The sequence below is a fragment of the Cibotium barometz genome, chromosome 24 (assembly GCF_041138505.1).
Source record: "Cibotium barometz isolate CiBa-2024 chromosome 24, ASM4113850v1, whole genome shotgun sequence".
Lineage (NCBI taxonomy): Eukaryota > Viridiplantae > Streptophyta > Polypodiopsida > Cyatheales > Cibotiaceae > Cibotium > Cibotium barometz.
The window spans coordinates 31,780,230-31,799,039 of NC_141069.1; positions in this window are offsets into that span (position 1 = coordinate 31,780,230).

The following is an 18,810-nucleotide window of genomic DNA, read 5'->3' on the forward strand; positions in this document are numbered from 1 at the left end:
GCTCACTATTTACATCGAATCGAGGCTGGTCAAGACCTCGGTCGACATTGCTACACAAGACTTACATCGAATCGAGGCTGGTCAAGACCTCGGCCGACGTTGCTACACAAGACTTACAAAGATGGATCCAAGACCATCCCAAAGGAGTAATTTCAAAACAACAAGCTACTATGTGGCTCCTTCATAGGGGTACCAAGTTTTTATTAATGCTCCACCTCAAATGCCCTCCCTTGATGTGACAAGGCATTCATATCCAAATCATGAGTGGTCTCTTACTTTTCAAGATAACTCATTATATTTTGTTATCACAAAACTTAGTGGTGGGGATAGAAGCTTAAAGACGATCAAAAGATTTGTGGAAAGGTCTTGAATGTTAACTATATAGGAGAAGATGAAGCAGGAGAATAGGTTCTTCTTAAAGTTATTGTAAAGGATCATGTAATTAATTTTAGTATGGTAGCAAGGAAACCTTCAGATCAATCAATGTGGGCCTCCAACTCTCTTTACTACCTTGCGGACCTCTGGTAATCTACTTATTACTTTGGCACCTTTTCTACAAGCACAACAAACACAAGGTCCAACAAAAGCTCAAGCTCTCACCTCCAAACAACAAGAAATTGTTGCCACACCAGCTTATCAAAGTAAGAAAGATATTGGAACTTCATGTAGGGGTAAAAAAAATTTTAAGAAAGATTTCAAAGCTCGATCACCAACTCCAGAATCTTCCAGCTTAGAGGATGAAGATAAAGACAATGTTCCTATCACACCTGGAGCAGAGCAGAGTTGAGTTCGGGTATTAAAGCTAGCATCACAACAAAATGCTATGAGAGAGAAAATCAAGCGAGAAAAAATTGGTGGAGAATGGTAGGATTCTTAATCTTCACATTCAAAATATTGAGCTGCCACCTATTGATACACTTACAGGAAGAAGGCCTATGGAGATTAAAGAGCCACACACTATCCATGTGCAGAATTTAAAGAAAAACATGAAGCTCAATCCACATGCTATCATAGTTCCTTTATTGTACTTGTCAATCCTGCACAATGTCCTGATAGATAGTCTTTTGATATTTCAAAGATTGATGAGTACACTTATTATGTCATTAGAGGCTCCCACTCCGCTAAAGCAAGAAAAGAGCTACACATGTGGAAAACAAAGATAGCCCCTTCTTTGATCGAGCAAATTGTAAAGTGTATGTGAGGCTTACTATTGATGAAGAAAAGCTATTGGCTTGGGATCACAACGAGAATGACTATCAGGCCAAGATGTCTTTCATTGAGTGAATAAAGTTCTTTCACCACCACGAGTACATGGACTACATGGAGAAGAATGGCAAATCAGACTCTACCCTTATAAGAAAGTGCCTTCAAGAAGTTTGAATTATTATGGATAAGGAGAAGTAATCATATGGGCTATGGAAGTATGATCCACTTTTCCAACTAGCATTTCGTACTGGTGATATTTGGGATGCCCAAGAAAGAATATTTACCATGTGGGAAAACAAACAATTGAAAGGCCAAAAATCATCAAAGAAAATTGATGATTCAAGTGTGGTTTCAAAAGCACACAACAAAAAGGTAAGCCTCACTATTGAAGAGCTTCTAAAAGATATGAAGTTGATGCCTTGGCAATCCCTTCAAGGTATCAAGGATGAGAAAGTAATTCTTTCTGTCCTGATGTGGGTGATTGAGAAGGAGCTTACATTTGAAGAGATGAGTGCCGAGCTTAATAATTAAGTTATGTACTTTTATAAGTGCATTCTTTTAATACAAGGTTTTTCTTTCTGTATTTATTTGAGTTGTGTTTTACAGTAATAAAGTTTTTATGAAAATCCAAGCTGTGATGATAAATAAGTTAAATTGCCACTCATGGGAGGAAGTACGAGAACAATATCCACACTCAAGCTCACAAGCTTCCCTTCAAGAGTTCTACTTTGCTTTTCGAGATTGGGTATGTTTCATAATTTTTAAATAGTAGTAATTTTATCCCATGTTTCTAGAAGTCTTTTTTAAATTGCTTAGCTATGGCTAGTTATTTTTTAATTTTCGACCACCAATATTTGATTACCTTTTAGTAGAAATGAAATTTGTGATTTTTCGATGAGTAGAGATACATTGTTAATATTAATTGATGCATGAAGTTGGATATTGAATATCCATTTTGTCACTATCTAGATGTTTAACATCCGTTTTGTGTTAAAATGGATGTTCAACATCCAAATTGACACAAAATGGATGTTCGACATCCATTTCATTTCAAAATATATGTTGAACATCCAGTTTCTTTTGAAGTTGGCTATTATAGTTTGAAACATTTATTTATTTTCGTTAATGATAGAAACCCCCCTCAAGCGATACCAAACAAAAGAAGAGATCAAGCGATAGTGACGAGGATAGTGATTGTCCTCAACAGTTCATTGTACATTTGAATCGTGCTAGACATGAGAAAGAGAGCTTGCTGCTTAGAAATATTGCTCCACCAATTGAAGAAGAGCTAGAAGAGTTTTTTCATCGAGCAGACCTTCAAATGCTTATTTTTACGAGGTTGTTAATGGTGATGTCTCAAATCTTGCTGATATTGTTCCTAGAAAAGAATACACCTTCATTGTGTGGATGATATTCCTTATGGATTCAATACGACTTGCTCTACTAATGATTAGAAAGCCTTTACATATAAGAAATTCTTAAAGATGTTGAAGGATATCAAGCTTATTACAACAACTTCTCTTTGGTGAGTGGTTATTTTTCATAATACTACGCAAGCAGCATCTATCAATGCTGCTTTGGGGAGTGAGACTCATGCTCATCATGAGTCTTTAGTGTGATATATCTCATTGTTTTTTGTTTAACATTTTTTTTTCTTCAAATTATTTTGTATTTCATTACGCAAAGCTTTACATCTTAAGGACTTTACTGCTTTTTACAAGGTCAAATCCAATATTGATCATGTGCCTAGGCTTCGTTTTAAGAGCTACTTGAGATGATGATAGTTGGATATTATGACGAGACAGAGAAAAAACATGTTAAGGCTCATGTTTCAAAAACAAATGTCTTTAATGTTTTTGTTTTTCCTGTTGTCACTCCCAAGATTTGTCATGTAACAGAGTCCAAATCATTAGTAAATCCATATCAAAAGCCTCAACGATTAATTAATTATTTGATTGATCTTTTCTCACTTCAAGATGATTGGATTTTGAATCTCTTCTTTGGGGGGACAGGTCATTAGGGGGCATTTGAGCATAAAAAGGGCCCTGTAAGAATCCCTAATTTTAAGAAACTAAGACTATTTTTTTGAGGTTTAAGAAGACAAAGTCATAATGAAGCCTACTTTTGGCTCTAAAAGTAGGGGATCTCTCTAGTTTTCCCTCTCTAGGATTTTCACTCTAGGATTCTCTTTCTAGCCACTAAAACTCTCGAAACATCATCAATCTCGTCCATATAGGGGCCCCAAAAATGTTTTTTCTTACAATTCAAAATAATTATCTCAAAATAACTTTCAATCACATTTAATGCACTTTCTTAATGCACTTTCATTGTGTTTTTGAAGTTCCCTCTAAATTCCATATCAACAGTCATTAAAAGACAATCTCGTTTAATAGGCTTTCATTGTGTTTTTGAAGCTCCCACAAATTCTAAATCACAATCATTATTAAAAGACAAGGAAAACTTATATTTTTTTATTTTTTCACTTTTAAATGCATAAAACATAAAAAGTTTAATTTAAATTTAAATTTTCGGATAGGTTAGCAATTTAAAATTTATATTTTATAGCAGACCCACCTAAAAACCATTTCTTCATTGATTACTATCACATCTCCTCTCTGTCTCTGACTCAACAACTAAAAGTTTCTCTCTCTCTCTCTCTCTCTCTCTCTCTCTCTCTCTCTCTCTCTCTCTCTCTCTCTCTCCCCCAAGCCCTTCTCTCATTGTTGCAGTAGGTCTCTCTTTCAAGCTTCTCTTTGGGATCCAAGCTACCTACCATCTTCCATTGTGTCTACTACGGCACCACTCACAGAAATAACAAACACCTCAAATTCATCACGAGTGAGGAAGGTAGACTTGCATATTCACATCTTGAATGAATATGCACTTGTCAGAAAAGAACATCTAAACGCACAGGAGAAGCAAGAAAGAAGACAACAGGGTCATTGTAATGTGGATATTTGGGTTGATGGGTATTTATATCCTAATGATCCTTCTTCAAATTTCTCTCCACCTTTCACAGACCTACCCTCATTCATTCATTTTGCTAGAGAGAGCGAGAATAGGCTCCTTGGGTATTGCAAACACTTAAGTATATGTGATGCATGGAAGGTTCAATTTCTAAACTCAAAAATTCATAGCTTGCAAGTCACTTTGAGTAGTGTGCAACAAACTCTCGAAATTGCATAGAATAATATTTTACAGCTGCTTCTGCAGCAGAGAGAGGGCAAAGAGAAAGAGGACCACATCCTAAAGTTACAGGATACAATCTTGCATATGAAGAGCACACCCATGGGAGCCAGAGAGCGAAAGAGGACAATGAACAACATTCAGACACTTGCAATTGGTGGTGGTGCTCTCAAGCGAAGAATTCATGCAGCAAGGTTTGTTTTCTATTCATCTTTTTAGTTATAAGTTATTCTTATTAGAGTGTATCTATTGTTTTCTTCATTAACTGTTAATTCATTATATAATATTACTGCTATAAGTAATCTTTGTTAGTTTATTACATGACCTTTCTTAAAGATGTGTGTGGTGATAATGGTCCTCAAGATATTGGACATATGTTACGTAGTTACGTGAGAAAACATGACATTCTTTCCATAGTTCTCGAGGTACGACAGATACTTGCAAATCAAATAATGAAAGATATAACTAAAATTTTAGGCATTGAGGAAGTTCAGAATGCATGCGATGAAGTGGGCATAAGAATAAAAGGATACCAGGCTCTCCATCAATTACTGCAATATACACTTTGCAAACAAGGCATCACACAAAATATTTTTCCTACCCCAAGAATATTAAGATTAGCAAAGAGGACATGCAATGAAGATGTGCAACGCAAGATTAGAGAGTACTACTGTGTTGATGATGTGCTGACCATTAGAGCTTGGGGGGAAAAGCGAGGCAACAATGGTAATATTGTGTTTCCAAGGAGTTCAACCATATATTTGTTGATCTACAACATCTTATTCTATGGATTACCTAATAATTGTAAGTAACTTTTATATCTCTTCCAAAGTAGTTGAAAAAGTCCATGAAAAATCAAAGCTTATTCAATTTTGTTTGTCATGCAAGGTGACAAAGTTAGCTTTGTGTTGAAAATGGATGAGTGTTAGATTGTGAAAGGAAAGAGGATAGAGCAAACGAGTATCACACTCATGAATGAGGCTATGGCATATGCAAAAAGTTCAGAGTTATCATCTTTTCTCAGGTGAAGACACGTTTGAGGGGAATACTGAGATCAACCAAACTCCTGATAGGGAGAGGATTTGCAAGCTAGACTTTCCCTCATATAGTGTCCAATCTGAGAGAGAGATATGGTGGCTTGGGGCATTTGAAGTACTAAAAGAGACACATGAAGTTCTCTCTTGGATGTTTGATAGGATACCCTGGATTACCACTATCATCAAAGCACAGATTCACGGAGAAAAACTTGAGGTAGAGGGCAAGAGCACTTATACAGTAAATTGGCATTTGGGGGGTGACTTGAAGACAATAAAGTGCTTGCTTGGGTGTCGAGAAGGTGCTAACACCCCAAATCCTTGTCCGTGGTGCATGAGAATGGTGAGGGAAAACAAACAAAAGTTGGGAAAGAAGAGGATTCTTGAGAATCAAGATATTGAGCACGACCCCATAAAAGATGATGCTGGCAATTGGGTGGAGGTGTCTTGTCTGCCAACATGCTAGCTGTGCCAAATAGGCATTTGAGAGACCCAGAATGGAATCCTATAATTCTATTTGAACTAAAGAATGTCCACTTCTGTGCACTGCATGCATTCATGCATGTGTTTGACCATTTGCTCAAGTGTCACATAGATTATACATTTACCATGCAAGGCAAAGAATGATAAGAAGAAGCTCTTCATAAAGTAGAGCAACTACTTAACTCAATTGGGTGCCATGGTGGCAATGTGCAGATTACTGTTAACAAAAAGACCTCTGGCATGAATCATAAGGTTGGACAACAAGTGTCCATGAGTAGAAATAAAGCAAGATGTTTTCTGGAGAAGCCAAAAAAATCAAAGGACTCACAAGCCTTGGAACTTGTGTGGAAGGATTTATGCAAATGTACAACATTTGACTGCACCAATTCAAGCCTTGTAATTCTACGTGAGAAGGTTTGGTCAGACTTCAATAAGATGGTGAAGCTTTTGACCAAAAGCAGGACAACCACAGAGGAGCACAAGGACAAGGACATTGCTTCTGGGGCCTCTATGAAGTCTTCTGTCACTTCCGTGTCCAATGCGAGAAATTCATCCTTATGCTCATTCTCTACATCAAGAAAACCGGACGCAGCTTCACAACTGTCTGCTATTATAGCAAGATAGTAATCCTCCCTAAAATTGTGAAATGTGGGAGAGGAGGAGGTAATACTTCCCATTAATTAGGAAGGACGGTAGCTTAGGGATGACAAAATTGGATGCATGAGATCCCACATTATTTTAATTGACTTTTATGTTGTTTTGTAGTCTGTTCGCTCAGACGCCTTCTGGCTGTGGAGTGTGCGCACAAAGGCAATAAGCATTATCCTCAACAATGCAATTACGCCTGGCACTAGTGCATCAAAGAAGAGAAAAAAGATGCAATTTTGTTCTCCTATTAAGCATTTTAGCTTTAAACAAGGAGTCCCTAAGAAGGGAAGCAAGGGCAAGGAAAAGAGAAAGCTTCCATTTGCAGGCAAGGGCAAGGTGCCAAACAACAAAGGAGATAGAGCCGAAGGCTGAGTCAAAGGAGGAGGCCAAGGTTGAGGCTACAGAGCCCAAAACCACTTAGAGGCATTTTGTATATGTCCAGAGCAAAAGCGTTGTAAAGATTATGTATTTTTATTGAGCTTGGCTCATTTTTGTATACACATTATGTATTTTTATTGAGCCCTACTCATTTTTGTATTTTATGAGTACTGTGCTTTGCCATAATAAGATAGATTGTTGAGAATTTTTATTTTCATAACTTATCTTTGGTTAAAACTGAATTTTAAAGACGTTTGCTTCAAAATCGTTATGAGTACTTTTTGTAGACACATGTCCATGTAGGAATTTTTCATCACATTAGTCATTGCTAAGATACAACAGCTCAGTACAAGTCTTACAATGACTTCTATTGGGCCTAAGTCCCTCGATACAAGACCTATCTAATTCTGCACGACAGATTTTTCCTCAGTCTCCTTATGTGGGTTGTTCATCTGAAGAATTCTTTGATGCACCTCTTTAGCTTCATCTATCAGTTTGTCTACATCTTCAAGGTCTTTCTTTGAAGCTTTTAGATATCTGGATAGGTTGATCATCTGTATCCCCAACAGAGAGGAATAGGAGTCATCATAAGAAGAAACAACTAAAATAGCTAGCCTAGCAACCTTGCTAGGAACAGTTCTCTATTTAGAAAAGAACCATTACCTCCTCTATTTGATGAGCTAGGGGAATTAGCAGACTTGGCTGAGGTGGAAGGCCAAGGCAATTTCTTAATGCTTTGAAACACAGAAGAAGCTATGATGGAGAGAGATGAAAATAATAATGATAGGCAAAAAAGATCCCCAACCCCGGATCAAATACTTCATCCCTAGTTAAGTTTCTGGTACACAACAAGTAGGATTGATAGGACTTTATATTTGAGAATTGATACTTTGTAATTGAACAAGGTTCATATACACCAATAATAAGATGTTATCATATGATTTTGATAGCTTTTAGTTGTGCTAAATTTCTCCTTGGCAAAGTAGAAACTTTGTATGTCAAATTAGACTTTACTCAAGTTGTTTTTTAATATCTTTTTAACAGTACAATCTTTTCCTTCTTGAATTTAATTGATTCGAGTTTACTTGTGATTTGAAATTGTAGTTGTTGAAAAGTGTTAGAGCACTATTTATTAGAGCACTATTTATTATCTTCAAATGATGATGTGTTGTAATTGGTTTATCCAATTATAGATTTTGAAATATCATTAATGAGAAATCTTAATGATTACAATATTAATTCTCAAAATATCAAGCTTTACTGTATAAAAGAATGTAACATTACACAAGCTTTGCAATTTAATTAACTTAAAAATTTCTAACTAAATTGCTTGAATTTGTTTTTCAAAGAAACTAATAATTTTTTTTTCTAGCTTGTCTTGTATGTTTATCACATCATCACAAAAACTCAGGAACGAAACAGGCGGCACGAAGTAACATCCCTCTTCTACTAAGGATACTAAAGCATGCGTTATATCTAGGTTTGGCTTAGAGGTAAGATATGTGGAGAAAAGAAGCATGTTACACCAAATGACGATTAAGCAAGAAGCATGTGGTATCTAGCTTGGGTTCTTGCAAAGAGGCAAGGTAAGGGAAAATAGCCCTAGTAAGTGGAGTGGTGAGCCTCGCCTTTATATCACACAATTCAAATAATCAAAAAATTAAGCACTGTATAAACATAGCTATTGTATAGATGATTCAAGTATAAACAATTTGATATATTTTATAGGTAGTGCTTTCATTTACTTTTAGTTATTAAAAATTTAAGAAAATTTTAGTCTTTTGTGAGAATCAAATTGTAAATTTCTATCCAATACTCAAAAAAGATACATATTTTCAATATTTGGAAGGGAATCTTACCACGTAGTCTATGTCAATTACCTATTTTACTCGCAAACATGAGAGAGAGAGAGAGAGAGAGAGAGAGAGAGAGAGAGAGAGAGAGAGAGAGAGAGAATTGAACCCCACATCATTAGCCCCAATTCACAAATCTCAACATCTTTTTTTCACATGGGGAAGAACCTTGAAAGCTTGACTCGTATCAATGATGATGATGTATATCCCCCAACACACCAATCTATTCTATCTCTTGTAGACTATTGATGCCTTTTTAGACCCCCCCTCCTATTATGAACCTTAAACACCCCCTATTTCCTTAAAGTTGGCATGCTTACCTTTTAGGAGAAGTATCAGCCCTTACCTGTCCTGTTACCTCTATCAATTCATGATTATTTTTCCCAACCAGTCAATAAAGGCCAACATTATATGGAAACTTAAAATTAAAAAAAAAAAGATAACGCACACATACACTACCTCTTTGATTTCCACACACTTCCTCTTTGATTTTCACCAAGCCAGATAGTTGAAGTGAAAAGGCATACCTTAAGAAAAAAACACAATATTAGTACATTTTTTTCAATCGAATTTATTCCTATTAGAGAAGATCTCAACTAGCATCATTTTGAGTCCTTAATCTGCTAAAGGTTAAGGTGAAGCACACCTTTCCCAAACACTGTTAAATGCAATGTTTTTTTGAAAGGAATTTATTTTTAGTATTGAAAAGTAGAGCAAATACAAGTATTACAACTAAAATGTATGACTTTCTTCGTCAATCTTCAAAATAAAAGCAATGTCGAATGTCAACCAAGTTTTTTAAATTTCACCTACAAAAATTACTATATCCACAAGAGAAAAAAAACTCAAGAATACATCAAGCCCCTTGTAGTGTTTTTACAACTTCTTTTCTTATTACAATGCCTAGAGCGTCCATAGCAAAGGAGTTAGAGATTGACCAAATCATGATTTGCGGTTATAAAAACAAGCTTGGTAACGTGGCTATGGGTTTGTGGTGGTGGCTTGACATTGTAGCAAATTTTTTAGTTGTAAAATGTAACCACGTTCTCAACCGTGAAACGAAAAAATAAAGTATAAAAAATCGAGGTAGAATGGGAGAGATACCAATTGCTTCAATTAATTTTAACTACACATACTTCAGAGCACATTAAGAAGATAATGATGTCATAACATTTAAGAGCACATAGAGACATTATATTTGTGATTTTTTGCATGATGCCCATTTTGTGTAGCACTACTTCCACTAGCATGATGAATTCTTGAGGCAGTAGGGGCCCACATGCCAAGAAAGGTGTGGATATGGTTAGATGGATGTGGGGAGTAGTTCAAGAGTGCTTAATAGTTTTATTGATTATACAGAGGGCACTATGTAGATGGACATTGAGGCCATATGGAGCTTCTTTGAGATGGGACACACGAAGGGTGAGATGATGGAGCAGGCATGTGTATGAAACATGCCCTTCAATGTTATTAGCTTTGTCGAGATAGTGAGTGGTTTTTTGAGATGCATAACAAGTGGTGGATTGGTGTTCCTAGCATTTTTTGATGAGTGCGTCCTCTTCTTCCCCCCCCAACATGATGCCACAATTATTAGGAGGTACTTTTGGTGAGTAGATGGTAGTAGCCACGGCACGGAAGTTGATTGTGCCACAACTAAATCAAGATCTCGTCCATCAACAATCCCAAGATCTTTACATGGTTGTATGTGTGCTTTTGTGGAGCATGCATTGAGGGTGATTGGGATGACCAGATTTTGAGACCTGAGCATCCACCATCTATTCCTTGTGACTAGTCTACCTCCTCCTTGAGTGTTATGGGTGCTTTGTTTGATATAGACTATGATCATATGATTAGAAGAGGGTGATGTATTTGTTATCATCGTGCTGAGAGGAGCGCAGCAAGGAGGGGGTAGACTATTATTTGTTGAGGTGCACTACTAGGCCCAAGTGCACGCTTGAGCATGACATTGTGGATGGGTATGGATACCCATTCGACATCCATAGCATGACCATCCTAGGCTGCTACTTTTAGTAGGAGCATGTACATGGGACATCCATACTATTTCAATAGCAGTGGAGGAGGGCACATGAGGCTATCCCCTACTCTCATCTAGTGGTGGCCATTAAGCTTCATCTCACTAGAGTAGCCGACCAAGAAGAAGACCTCCACTCCATGGTGCTTTGCTGTGGATGATCATGAGAGAATTTTGGATACCTTAAAAGCTAGAGAGTGTATTGATGATGACTACGCCCACCACATTTTGGATACCTCGAGAGCTAGAGAGGGTACTCACATGACTAGGCCGCTTTTTATCATTTTTGTAATACTCTCTATAGTGTACTTTTTTGCTTATGCATTTCGATGTCTACTTTCCTTGTTTTCTAATCTCCAGGCATAATTATGTACACATGTATGCACTACTCTCTCTATAATGTACTTTTTCACTTATGCACACATTAATCTACTTTCCATGTTCTTTTTATGTTGAGGAATATTTTTATACTCATGTGAACATTCTACACAATGTCTTCATGCACATGTATGTGCTTGGTTTTTTTCATACGATGTCTTTGAGGCATCCATGTGCTCAGAAATTTTTTTTTTTGGGTTTGGTACCTCTTTTGGAGAATGGCTCTTGAAACCTCAGTTTTCCCCACACTTCGTCCTTGAGATGATATTTGATACCCACCAAACTTGGTTTGAGGGTGGAGGAGCACTCCTTCCCCCTAGTACCAAGTTTGGTTGCCATCTGATGTCATCGGGGTATCCATGTGTTGAGAAAATTGAGATTTTTTGGGTTTGGCACCTCTTTTGGAGGGAGATCCTTGAAATCTCAATTTTCCCAGCACCACTTGTTCCAAGACGATGTCAGATGTCGACATCATCTTGGTAAGAGGGGGGAGGGGGCTCAACTCCACCCTTTTACCAAGATTTCTGGCCATCGGACACCGTCCACCAAGTGCAGGAAAAATGTGGAGTTAAGGGTCACTCTCTCGAAAAGATGTGCCAAAACTAGAAAACCCCATTTTTCTAACACTTGGTTCTCACGATAATGTTGGATGCCAACCAAACTTGGTAAAGGGGTTATACCTCTTCACTCGTACCAAGTTTGGTGGATGATGTCCAAGGGCCCAAGTGCAGGAAAAATAGGGATTTTGAGGGGCCACCGTCCAAAAGATGTACCAAACTCAAAAAATAGGGATTTTGAGGGGCCATCGTCCAAAAGATGTACCAAACTTAAAAAATCTTTATTTGGTCCTTTGGACAATGTCAGATAGGAGAGGTGCCCTTTCACCCTCTTACCAATTTTGGTGGCCATTGGAAGCCAAAATTGGTAATAGGGATCAAGTGCGGGAAAAACGTGGATTTGAGGGATCAAGTACGGGAAAAACGTGGATTTGAGGGATCGAGTACGGGAAAAACGTGGATTTCAAGGGCTAACCTCTCCAAAAGAGATGCCAAACCCAAAATATCCCCATTTTTTCTGCACTTGTTCTACCTTGAGACAACGTCCGCCGATGGTTACCAAACTTGGTACGAGGGGGAAGAGGGTGCCCCTCTACCCTCTTTCCAAGTTTTATGGCCATCAAGGAACCAAGTGCAAAAAAAAAAAGGATTTCAAGGACCACCTTTCAAAGAGGTGGAAAACCCAAAATATCCATGTTTTTCTTGCACATGGTCTCTAAGATGATGTCTGATGGCTGCTAAACCACTGCTAAAGACATCCACAATGTCAATGCCAACAACCTTACCATCATCAACAATTTTGGCAAAAGTCACTGGAAATGCTGGATTTCATTGGAATGTGCTTATATTGTATTATTTTGCATGTGTGATCGCAACTAGGTGGAGAGTACTAGTTATGGATTAGGTGTTTGCACAAACTAGAGTGGTTGAATGAGCCCTATAACCTAATTTTTAACTTTGGCCTCCCAAGAGTGTAAACCCTAGAAGCCACACATAAAATGCAAAATGTAACTCTCGCCACTCATTCTCTTATGCATAATCTAAGTGAGTGTTCCTTTCCTCTCCTCCCTTGCTTATCTCTTGTGTGTATTGAGCTCCTGTGTGCTTCATTGTGTGTGTGTGTGTGTGTGTGTGTGTGTGTCTGAGAGAGAGAGAGAGAGGGAGAGAGAGAGAGAGAGAGAGAGGGGGAGAGAGAGAGAGAGAGAGAGAGAGAGAGAGAGAGAGAGGGTCAAGCTTCTAATAATGGAGTGCAGCAATGGACGGGAGCTCTCAGGTGATCTTGCGTGGTGATGCTACCTATGAGAATCCCATGGGGCTTGCGTTCATGCAGTGAGTGACACACCTCGATCGTGAATTTGTGTGCTAGGCCAAGACTTGTTGGTTTCTCGGTTGAGCTATTGTGCTCCTCCCAAGTGTGGACAAAGCCCCACAACATGTGGTCGCACCCTGCACCCTTCCCATGGTGCCAGGGCCACCCAATGGCTACCAAACTTGGTACTAGGGGGGAGGGGTTCCTCTCAACCATCTTACCAATTTTGTCAGCCACCATCATCCGACATTGTCCTGAGGATAAAATATGAGAAAATGGGGATTTCAAGCGTTGACCCGCCAAAAGAGGTTCCAACTCTAAAAAATCTATATTTTCCCAACACGGTTCTCGTGATGATGTTGGATGCCATCCATAATTGGTATAAGGGGGGAGAGGATGCCCCTCCACCCTTTTACTTATTTTGGTGGCTATCCAACATCGTCCACGGAACCAAGTGTGTGAAAAACATGGATTTCAAGGGCCACCCTCCAAAGACATGCCAAACCCAAAATATCCCTCGAGACAATGTTTGATGGCTACCAAACTTGGTATGAGGGGATATGGGGTGCTTCTCCACCCTCTTACAAATTTTGGTGGCCATTAGAGACAGGGACCAAGTATGGGAAAATAGGGATCTTAAGGGCCGCCCTCCAAAAGAGGTGCCAAACCCAAAACAAATCCCCGTTTTCCCAACACTTGGTCCATGGGATGGCATTAGAGAGGGTGCCTCTCCACATGAGTGTTCTTGAGCATTAGTATGGTTTCTTTGGCACACTATTAACCATGCACATTAAGTAAAGAGAAGCCATGTAGTAAATTGATAGTGAAATCTAAGGCAATAGCCTACGTTTCTACACGAACAGCTCATAGGCATGGAGAAGAGCTTACATAGGGATTGAATCAACCTATTGTTAATCTATTTAAAGGTATTTGAGGCATTCAGGGGCATTCTTGAAGTGTTTTCTTCTATTTTATGTAAACTCTAGTTGTGCAAGGAGAGGTAGGAAGAATTAGAGGTGAGGCCATAAAATCTTGCAAAGATTCAAGTCTTCTTCTTGCTTAGTTTCTTGCACAAACCCTAGATATGGGGTTTCTATGCAACAATTAGGAAGGGTATTTTGAAAAAGGCTTGCAAAGATTTAAGTTTCTTATTCAACTTCAAGCTTTGTTGAGTCTATTTGGCTAAAGTCTTGTAAATTTGCAAGCATTTCTTGCTTTCTTGATCTTTACCATTCCTTGTAAATGAACATGGCTATGTTGCATACAATGGCATACCTAACTCTAGGGTTACATAAGCAAAGGAATTTTATAATTAGTGATCGCTACATGCATGGAATGCTATATAATTACAATATTCTTGCATAGGGAATGGTGTCAATGATATGAGAAGAAAGAGATTTCATGCTATAAATGGAATCTCAATGCATTATTAAGAAATCAATGCCATTGGCATGTTTCTTGTAAACATTGGAAGAAGAATCGTGTGATTTAAAGGTATCTTTATTTTCTTATAAGTCTTGGTAAGAGGTACATGAGATTTTCTTGGTGTGTAAGAGGACAATATTGGAGTTATTTGAAGGATTTTAAAGGATTGATGATGCAAAGGTGATTGGAAATTTATGAGAACTTGTAAGTGGCACCAATATCTCTCTTGCAACTCTTTATCAATTGCATCCAGTACCTCAGGGCTATTGGTAACCGAGGAGTGGGAGGATTAAGTATCGCGCGATGTTCATTGGAGAAGGATTCATTACATGCATTGATCTATATTGCAAAACACATGGCAATGGAACCAAGGATCACATGTATGGATAAAGGTTGCCAACAGAGTGATGTATGGCTAATGTTTGCTAATGGAATGATGTATATGAGGCTATGCTTATGAGATGTATGTGTAGACAAAGGGATCAAATGGAATGCATTCAAAGGTGCTTTGATAAGTACTTTTTATGTTGTATGGCATTGGAAACACATGAATTTGAACAATTGGTAACAAAAATGGTTTATGCAAGACTTTGGGGCTAGTTTATGCAAATTTAAAAAGTTGGCCTAGTTAGAAATGCTCTAGTTTGTGCAAATTTAAAAAGTTGGCCTAGTCATAAATACTCTAGATTGAACCTGATTTGATAATATATTTGAAAAGGCTATGTTGAGAGCTTTATAACAAGATGTCAAACATTGGAGGATATTTAAAACAATAATATAATAACTTGAAGTCAACCAATACCACCACTCTTATGGATGCATGCTTATAGATGCCGATGAAGATGACTATGACATTAGAGATGGCCATGACATTGTTAATAAGAATAATTAATTATAAATAAGGATAATCAACCTCCTCAATGGAGATTTGGATGTTCATCTAAAGATTTTGGAAGAGGCAAAGAAGTGGTGTCTGATGACACGCATGTAATTGGAAGGTTTGATAGACCTATATGACTTAGAGGGAATATTAGCATCAATGCTCATGAAAACAATGATGTGTTCATGGGTTTCAAGGATAAACGGTGTTTACAAAGTTTAAGGGAAAGGAAATCAATACCAACAATGAGGAGTTTGGAGAATGGGCAAATAAACTTGACTTGTACTTTGAGCTCAATCTTAGAAGTGAGCATGCTAAGGTGTATTTTACTACTTTACAATTAGAAGGGTATGCACACAAGTGGTGGCAACATGTACAAGAAGATGGATATGTTTGGAATTCCAAGAATAAATGCATGTTTTTAAATTGTTTGGTTCTCACAAGATTAGTGGGATGACTTAACACAAACAAGAAGTGTGAGAGATTAAAGTCACAAGTTCCTCAAGCTCATACTTTATGTCAAAGGCCTTAGTGATGATTTCACCATGGTCAAGTACATCAAAGGCCTTGTAAAGGACATAAGGGAGTATGTTAATACTCAAAGACCAACCACTATCTTGAAGAATCTATGATGTTAGCGGGAGATATCTGAAGAAAAATATAACTTGAAGGGTGGTTACAAAAGCTTCAAGAGGATTGAAGTTTCCCCATCTACTTATGTGAGACCCATACAAAATGACCCACAAGTAATGCTCCTTTATGTGACCATTCCTAGGTACCCTACCATCTATGAAAAGGATATGGTAACAAAAGTTTTAAATCTGGTAGAAGTGGTGCTTCAAAGGCTTTAAGCGGGGATGAAAAGGTCTCTAATGGTAGAAGTAAGATAAAGTATGTCAAAGAGGACCGGATTAAGTTGTATGGGGTGGAAATGTTGTGATGGCCTAAGGTGGCAGGATTTCCTCCATGTAAAGGTGGACGACATGGCATCCTTCAAGGATTTGAGGGTGAAACCTGGAGCTTCGTGGTCACATTGTGGAGCCTAACTAGGTGATCTACCCAAATGTGATGTGAAACAAGATAAATAAATAAATATATTTCTATAAGTAGTGTAGACTGATTTTTTCAGCTTGGATAACATGTGAACAAATGTTCTCCTCTTGAAATTTGCTATACCATGTTTGGTCTCCACAAGTGTTGGGTTTCAATTTGATGTAAGAATGATTAGTATGAAGTTTGGTCTACAAAAACTTTATGCAAGTTTGGTTTGAGCTTGTTAATACAAGGGTGATACTTTTCTCACATAAATGCTAGTAGTGCCAAGATAAATGTCTATGTGGAAATGTACATATGCTAAATTCATGAGTGTGAGAGTTGATGAAGGCGTTGAGTTTAAGTGTAGCTTGGGCTTGGGCAAAGAGGCATTTGTGAAGTGTGAAGAATCGATGTTCGATCATACTTGAATGCAACCTTACAGGGAACATAAGCCCCACAAGCCACGTAAGAATTTGGGACCCTATCCTAGAATGCCATGTATAAACCCTTTAAATACTAAGGATTGGGCCTATTAGAGAATCTATACACATCTTAAAATGGTGGAGATGTAGGATACACTTGGGATCCTAACCTAGCATGCCATGTGTAAACCCTTTAAATACTTGAGATTGGGCCTATTAGAGAATCTACACAATTCTTAAAATGGTGGAGATGCTTGGGGCACCATTAGGTGGATAATTTCCTAGGGTTTCGTGTTTGGAGACAATGGGGACACAATGGGTGCTTGGGTAATCAAGGGGATAGGTGAACCACAAAAATTGATTGGACTAGTGAGGAAAATTAAAAATATTGGTATCTTTAGTTGTGGACAAGGGGATATGTGAACCACCAAAAGTGATTGGACTAGTGAGGAAAACGGAAAATGTTGGTATCTTTAGTGATTGGACAAGAGTAAAACCCAGTTGCCTATCTGAGTGATTTTAATAGAGGCTACATAATTAATCTATGAGACCTAAGTCAAAGTCAAGTCATCATTCTTGACTTCCTATAGTGGGGGTAGCACTAATGTGGTATGGAAGATTAGAGGATGAGCTGAAGGGTGATTGGGACCTTTAGAGAGCAAGAGAAGGCTGAGGGGGGGTAGCACTAATGTGGTATGGAAGATTAGAGGATGAGGTGAAGGGTGATTGGGACCTTTAGAGTGCAAGAGAAGGATGAGGGCCTATTGTAATAATTTCAAGGCTTAAAAAAGCTAGGGGATAAACCAATTGTGCTAGCATGGAGGAAAGGGCCTATTTTTATAAGTATGTGAAAAAAATCTTGGAAGATGTACAAGGAGACAAAGAGCAAGCCATGGGGAAGTTACAAAACTTGAAACCCAACAAGTTTTTGGGCAAGCCTCACCAAGATTAGAGGATAAGGTAGAGGGTGATTGTTAAAGGTTGAGGGTCTATAATTTCAGGACTTGAAGTGGCTAGAAGATTAGCTAGTTGCTAACATGGAAGTGGTTGAGGGTGATTGTAAAAGGTTTTGTGCCTTTGTACCTTTTGGTGGGTGTGCAAGAGAAGGCGGAGGACCTATAGTTTCAAGACTTGAAGTAGCTGGGGGATGAGCCACTTGCTAACATGGAGCAAAGGTACCAGGACCTACTTTTAATAGGTATTTGAAATCAGTCGAGGAAGTATAGAGAGACAAAGAACAAGCCATGGGGGGATAAGAGCATTTGAAACTTCACAAGTTTAAGGCAAGCCTTAAACCAAGGCTAAGGCTCAAAGTCATGGAGAAGAAGCCCATGACTTATGAAGAGGCTTTTCGTATTTCTATGAGGAAGGAAACAACTATTAGGATTGGTGAGAAAGACCCAAGTGAGCCCACCTCCTCAAACTAAACAAGAGGAGAGGGGCAAGGCCAAGTTGGATAGGCTGATAAAGTGAGTTCAATGACCTTAGGCTAAAAATGGTTAGGGCCACCCTCCCACCACCACCATGTCCAATGCCAATGGAGTAGGAAGTACTAGGTTCATGGGATAGGAAAGACCAACGAGGATGCTTCGATTGTGGGAAACAAGGATATGTGGTGCCTAAGTGTCTCCAAAATAAACGTAATAAAGAAAAAATGCCAATAATTGCTAACTTGCTAAACCAGCGTGACAAAAGAGATGAAGAAGATGAAGTAAATGCCATGATAGACAAAAGAGGTTGGAAGGGCAAGTAATTTCCAAGTGATGTCTATAAAGGTAGACCAAATGTACTAGGAAAAATATGGACTTAAAACATGTCACCACTTTTCTAGAAAAAAAGGGGATGTGGTAAACCTTATATATCTCACATTAAAACCCCAACATGTGTCATATCATTGAAAAGCCCTTAAAAAGTAGATTCTAAATCTACCATCTTCAAAACATTTGGAGATGATATGCTCAATTCTTTCCCCACTAAAAGGTTA